Here is a 7,620-nt window from a genome sequence, read left to right as displayed (position 1 = left end):
ATGGTGCTCTCCAGTTATTCCTTGAGAGCTGTGCTCAGCAACTCTTCACACAGTGCTCAAGGTCTACAGTGTCATGAATTCAACAGGGTTCTACATGGATCAGTCAAATGAACAGCTTAACTGCAGTGCAGCTGAATAGTCTTTTAATATTGTAGTACTAGATGAATTATTAAGCTAGAATCCTTCAAAATTTAAACCAGCGGGCAAGAATAACTGTAGAGCAGGTGTGCAGGAGAAAGCCTCTTTTTCAGACAAGTTGGTCTATTGTTCAGCTGTGATGATTTGATGTTTGTTACAGGAGGAATATGAAATTTAGTTTACAAGTTTACTTCTTAGTTAGCGGAGTTATTCCATGAACATACTGAATTTCTTGTAACCACTCCACGAGGGTGCCAGATCGTCACAGAGTGCAAATAGGAACAATAGGTTAGGGTCCCCCAAAAGTGAGGTGATAAAATATCAATAGCTGATTGCTTTGTGTGTTTGCTTTTCCTTTCTTCTGTAACTATGCTTGCCTCACTATGCTTACATAAATTCACGGGGTACCAGGATGTGGGCCTGGTGAGTTAAATTAATTTTGTGGGTGCCTATGAAAATGACAGGTGCACCAGGATGTGCTTTTTTCTTTCTTTTTTTTTCTTTTTTTGGATCACACCCAGCGATGCTCAGGTGTTACTCCTGGCTCAGCACTCAGGAATTACCCCTGGAAGTGCTCAGGAGACCGTATGGGATGCTGGGAATCGAACCCGGGTCAGCCTCGTGCAAGGCAAACACCCTACCCACTGTGCTATCACTCCAGCCCCATGGATGTGATTTTTTCTAACCAACAGACTGTGCTTCTGCTAGGAGGCTTCTGCTCTTGCTTTGCAGGACAGCCCGCCAGCTGGTGTGAATAAACACTCCAAATTTTGGAGTTCATCCGAGATTTGACGGCGTGCCCCCCCCCCCCCGACCTCCCAAGTCCCTGGATGTCCGCAGAGGGCCTTCAAAGGACCTGTTAGTGCCAACAATCTTCTCTCTGTGAATTGAGTCTGGGATGGTGTGGAAGGCTGGAAGCAGCACAACCTCCCCTATCTTCAACTTCCCCTATCTTCCCTCTACTACACTATCGCCTGTGTTGGAATGTAACTCTAAACATTTTAAGTTTAACATTGGTATTTCCATTCTCCCTTGCCACAAGGAGTTTAGGTTTCTTGGATTACACCCATCACAGTGCTCCTGAGGAACTCCCATTCCTCTGTTTATTGGAAGATAGCTCTAAACATTTTAGGTTTAACATTGTTATGTCCTTCCTCCCTTGTTGCACTCCCATTCCTCTGTGTTCATCTAGAACTTCCTTCTCTGTGCTTTGCTTCCCCAAATGGTCTATCACCTTTTCATCCTAATCAGACTGTTAACTTGTAAGATCTGATTCCTCAGAAATCTGAGTGAAATACTGCTTTTCTCTTCTCCTTATGTCCTTTGCATAGTTACTTTAGAACAACGTCTTTTTTGTATAGACATAGGAAGACAGTTAATACTATGCTTTTGTAATTTGGGAGTTAATTGACTGCGAATAATAATTCACACCTAGGCATCTGCTTTCTTGACCTAAGCCTCAGTTGCCCTTAGTTCCTAGCACCCCAAAAGCAGGGTCCTGACGAGGGACTGAATGTGAGCTACCTACCCTGGCATCAAAATGGGCCAGGCCAAAGTGCTATATAAGAGCATGGTCATGGAAAAATTCTGTCATGATCCAAAGAGTAACAACTAGATTAGGACCATGCTAGGGTTAGGAAAGACTAATCTAGCTGCTGAGCACTGTAGTCTGAGATCTATAGTGAGATGTCCCCAGGAGAGCAATCCTATAAGCTTAATGTATCTCTGGGCTGGAGCGATAGTACAGTGGATAGGGCGTTTGCCTTGCATGCAGCTGACCCAGGTTCAATTCCCAGCATCCCAAATGGTCCCCCGAGCACCGCCAGGAGTAATTCCTGATACAAAGCCAGGAGTAACTCCTAGGCACTGTTGGGTGTGACCCAAAAAGAAAAAAAAAAAGCTTAATGTATCTCTTACTGTGTCCATACAAAATGACTAATATTATTAAGGAGTAGAACTAAGATGAATGTTTATATGGTTACTGGACTAAGGGAAGGAGAAACGCAGCCCATAGATGGCATTTCGCCCTTAGATGGGTCTTCTTGCTGAATGATAGTTTGTCCTAGAAGAAGCTTCCAACTGCGGGAGGGACCTTACATCCATTTATTGTATGACCTGCCTATGTGTAATTGCTACCCCAACCACCTCATGATTTGGGATATAACTAAGGCTGTGAGAGTGGGCAAGGGAAAGAATCAAGGGAGAATCTGAGAGGGAGAATCCAAGAGGAATGAAGGAGATTCAGGGAAGGAAAATCAGAGAAGAATGGAGATGAGACTGGAATAAACTGCAGTTGATATCAACCAGCCTGGCCCTCATTCCCTCCTTTGTCCACCCATGGCCATCTGCCATCCCTGGGTGGGGGAAGTGGCTCAAGACCATCAAGGGCAGGCAGAGAGAGAGAGAGAGAGAGAGAGAGAGATGGGCTTCAGATTCATTTTTTGAATACACAACGTGAGCTGACAAACCAGTTCTTTGAAACAATTACCACTGGTGATTGCTTTCAATAGAAGAAAAAATTAAAATATTTTATTGATATGAAGCATAATAGAATTTCTTTTAGTTTCAGCACCCAGTAAGGCTAAGGGTCTTTTACTCCCAGGATAAGACTCTTGATTTCGATTTCCTCCCTGTGGTGCCCAGAGATCACAGATGTGGTGGCGGGGATAGAGCCCAGACCCCCAGCTTTCATGTCACATGCTCGGTCCACTGAGCTATCCTACTGGGCATAATGATATTCATTTTTGAATGTGCAAATCTCACCAGCTCACTCATATTCGGTGACCCTATTCCCAAGTCAGATTGCAGTAATGCCAAATCCTGAAGCTGTGGTTTGAGTTCTGAAATCAATCACAGCAAACAAGGTAAGAATCAGTGGAATGGCACCTGATTGAAGAGGCCGAGCAGATGGAGGACATCTCTGGTCTCACAGTCCAAACAGGCCCACAGCAAAGGGAAGGTCCTGGGAGGATCACTGGGAGGAGCTTGGCAATCATACACTAGCTTTTTGGGTTTTCTATTTGACTAGACACAGGGATGTAAGGGGATCATATGGGATACTGGGAATCAAACCCGGGTCAGTCAAGTGCAAAGCAAGCACCCTCCCCACTATACTATTGCTTCAGCCCAAACTAGCTTTGTTATGGGTTCACTCATTCACCTTTTAACATAAAGGCAAAAGAGGCACATATGCTGCCTGAGCCCATGTGCTGTTTGCGCCCACATGGCCAAGCACATGCGGTACCCGAGCACATGTGTTGCCCGCATCTCCCCTCTTGAGATGTGTACTTTCATGCTTTTGTGTCTAATGCTCGGATGTGTGTAGGGGCTCTCTCCACTCTTGGAGAAGCCCGCGTTCTCTCTTGAGAGCATTATTCTTACTCTTCTCTCTCCCACTTATCCCTTCCTCCTTTTTTTTCCCCCTGAGGAAAATTTTATTTTATTTTATTTTAAGTTTTTATTTTATTGAATCACCGTGAAAAAAAATACGACGCTTCCAGGTTTAAGTCTCAGTCGTATAATGATTGAACCCCCATCCCTTCACCAGTGCAAATGTCCCACCACCAGAAACCCCAAAATACCCCCTTCCCCCACAGCCCCCACCTAAGTAGCTGATGATCTTCACTTTATTCTCTCTATACTTTGAATACATTCAATATTTTAACAGAGAACTCACTATTATTGTTTGGAATTTCCCCCAACAATCAGGCCTGCTGAAAAGGCATCATTTAATAATTTCTTTTCATTGCTGAGAATGAAGATTCTATGAACTTGCGCAGCCGCAACAGTGGCCACACGGTTTTGGATTTCTGATATTTTAGCTCAGTTCACAGTCCCAATGCATTGCTGTAAGAAGCTGGTCTGGGTGCTAAAATGGGTTAGAAGACCTCTGAAATCAAAGTCTTTAGGAGCAGAGGGTCCGTTTCGCGCTCAGCAGCTCCGGATCTTATCTGGGCCGAGGGCATGTCGGTAACGCCCGCTTCCCATGATTGCCTATGAAACTTATCCCTTCCTCCTTCCCTCAAAAAACCCTCTGAATAAAATCTGTTTACTTAAAAATAAATAAAGGCGAAAGAATATTTCATAGTGGGTCAGAGAGAGAATAACAGGTAGGGCATCTGCCTTGCATAAGACTGACAGGGGCTGATCTCTGAGCACTGCCCAAAGGAACCCCTGAGGACCACCAGGAATAACCCCTTGGCAACATCAGACCCCAAACCAAAACAAAACAAAATATCTTAGTATACTCAAAAACTATGCTAATGATCTGAGGGCAGAAACAAGGTAGTGACTGAGAGGGTGGGTTGGGAGGTAGTCCTGCTGTTCCTGAAAAGGGCACCCCAACATTGCAGGCTATGCAGTCTGGGTGGTAAGGGAAAGAAGGGAGTACTAGGACCCTGAATCTCATGAACACATGACTAATGAAGAAGAATGGAAGAAGCCAAGAAAGCAAAGCACAGGATCATCCCGTGATGGACAGTCCAGGGGAGCGAAGTCCAGGGGGAGCGAAGGGCAGCGTAAGTGCAGCACAGATGTCTGCATGCCTGTGCAACACACACACACACACACACACACCACACACCACACACACACACACTCACTCTCTCTCTCTCTCTCTCTCTCTCTCTCTCGCTCGCTCGCTCTCTCGCTCTCGCTCTCCTCCCTGTCCTCAGGGCTCCTTTAAGCCAGGGGGTTACAGCAGGCTTCATCCTAGAATACCCTGCCCCCACAGAATCAATGTAGAGATTAGTAACAATGAAAAGGCCAGAGGCCTAGTCCCTCATATAACCAGTCAAATTACTGAAAATACTCAAACAACACAACCGTCACTTTTGCTGCCTTGCATGCAACTGATCCAGTTCAATCCCCAGATCCCATATGGTCCCCCAAGCAAGCACCAACAGTGATGTTGGTCCCCCAAGCCAACACCAAGAGTGAGAAATGAGTGTAGAACCTGGAGTCACCCCTGAATATCACAGTGTGGCCGAAAAAATGAAACTAAACAAAACAAAATTGGATGCATACAAAATATCAAGTTAGGGGCTAAGAGATAGTACAGCAGGTAGGGCAGATTCCTCACACACACACACACACACACACACACACACACACACACACACACACAAACCCCTCCATTGATTCCCAACATCCCCATGGGTTCTGTAAGAAGTGCCAGGAGCAATTTCTAAGTTCAGTCAGGAGAAACCCTGAGCATCGCTGGGTGTGGCCCCCAGACAAAAACAAGACCAAACAAAAGAAAGATAGCCTGATGCTATAGTACCGTGGCTAATGCACCCACCTTGCCTGCTGCTGACTGAGGTGCAAGCCACGGTACCCCCATGGTTCCCTGAGCACTGCCTGGAATATTCCTTTAGTACAGAGCCAGCCAGAATGTGGAGTAGGGATGCTAAAACAAAACAAAACAAAACAAAACCAAAAAACTCTAAAGTTAAGTGTTAATTAAAAGAAAAAAAAGTAAATGTATTTAGTAGAGGAAAGAACCTGAGTAATAGTACAGCACAGGGGCTGGAGCGATAGCACAGCAGGTAGGACGTTTGCCTTGCATGCAGCCGAACCAGGTTCGATTCCCAGCATCCCATATGATCCCCCAACACCACCAGGAGTAGTTCCTGAGTGCAGAGCCAGGAGTAACCCCTGTGCACTGCTGGGTGTGACCCAAAAAGTACAGCACATGGGGCTGGAGCGATAGTACAGCAGGTAGGGCGTTTGCCTTGCACATGGCCAACCTGGGTTCGATTCCCAGCATCCCATATGGTCCCCCAAGCACCGCCAGGAGTAATTCCTGAGTGTAGAGTTAGTAACCCCTGTACATCACCAAGTGTGACCCAAAAATAAAAAAAAAAAAAGTACAGCGCAAAAGGTGCTTGTCACGCACATTGCTGACTTGAGCTCAAACACTGGCACCCAGCAGGTCTGACAAGCCCACCAAGAGTGATTCCTAAGTGCAAGCAGGGAACACCCTAGAGCCTTGCCAGGTGTGGGCCAATAATAAAAACAAAACAAATGAAAAGGTAGGAACTAAGGAACAGTGATCCTCATGGCTGTCAAAGGTCCAAGCCTGACAGAATCACAGCCGCTGTTGAACACATAGCCCTGGCTTGGACTCTGGGAACCTACATGGGTCCAAGCTGACCCAGACAGCAGCCCTGGCAGCTCTTACTGATGGCCCGTAGCTGCTGGTAAGTCCCCAGCATCACATCCCCGTAGAGCTTCCTTTCAGAGGCATCCAAGCACATCCACTGCTTCGCAGTAAAGCTCACGGCCACAACCGGGAAGGTTACCACGTCCTAACATGGCACATAAAAGGAGGCAGGAGTCATGTTATCTTCAACAGGTTCCTGATTCTGTGAGGAGGCCACCCCCCTAAGCCCTAGAGGGGCTAGTGGCCTCTCCCCTCAGAGCCAACCTCCAGGATGACAGCCCCAGAAATCACTGTAGGAAGCCAGATATACTAAAATGTGAGGACGCATACTAGAAGGCTCCTGGAGATGCCAGCCATGCACACAGCGACACCAGAGCCAAACCCAGTACCATTGGTCGAGTGAGCACTGCAGAGAGTAACACTGAGTACAGTCCCAGCAGGACCCAAATGAACAGTGGCGGGTGAGGCCAAAAATACCACAAAATGCCACTAGCCAGGGGCCACTAAACAGGAGCCACTTAACAATGCCACGAAACAGGAGCCATTAAGCAATGCCACAAAACAGGAGCGCTGGGCTCAGTCTACAGTGGGGGTAACTGCAAGACTGCCTGAGCCCTGAACTCCTCCCAGGACCCCACAGGAAGGTTCTACGGGTCCAGTCAGGGTCTGACTCTGAGGCCTGGAGCTCCCGCGCATCAGCGCCCCCTGCAGGCAAGCAGCAGGGCTGCCCCCAGTGACCACAGCCCTGAAAACGGCTCTACTATGGGGCTACCACCGGGATTCATCATGGACAAACCTTCAGCTGCTCTTTTGCAGGGTGGACAGAGACATGCGCCTTGGTGCTCTCTCCTGGTAAGCAGGGTCACTCTGGGCCCGGGTGATGGCACAATGCCAGCTGTGTCCCGCTGGACCTGGGCTGTTCTGGGTCCTGATTTACTCTAATCCCCAATCAGCACATCTGCGTGAGCCTCATACAGCACTAGCTCACGTTGTGCAGGAATATATTTGTTAACCACATAAACAGCGTTTTGTATGGCAAGATTATCCGAATAACCAGGCCTTTTACTAAAGACCATATGAACTGTGTCTGACTTCTGAACTGCTCAGAATTCTGGAGTCTACTTTTTTTTTTTTTGCTATTCCGGTCATACCCAGCGATGCACAGGGGTTACTCCTGGCTCTACACTCAGGAATTACTCCTGGCAGTTCTGGGGGACCATATGGGATGCTGGGAATTGAACCCGGGTCAGCTGCGTGCAAGGCAAACGCCCTACCCGCTGTGCTATCACTCCAGCTCCTGGAGTCTACTTTTTACTGGG

The sequence above is a fragment of the Sorex araneus genome, chromosome 2 (genome assembly GCF_027595985.1).
Source record: "Sorex araneus isolate mSorAra2 chromosome 2, mSorAra2.pri, whole genome shotgun sequence".
NCBI lineage: Eukaryota > Metazoa > Chordata > Mammalia > Eulipotyphla > Soricidae > Sorex > Sorex araneus.
Note: the sequence above shows the minus strand (reverse complement) of the source record.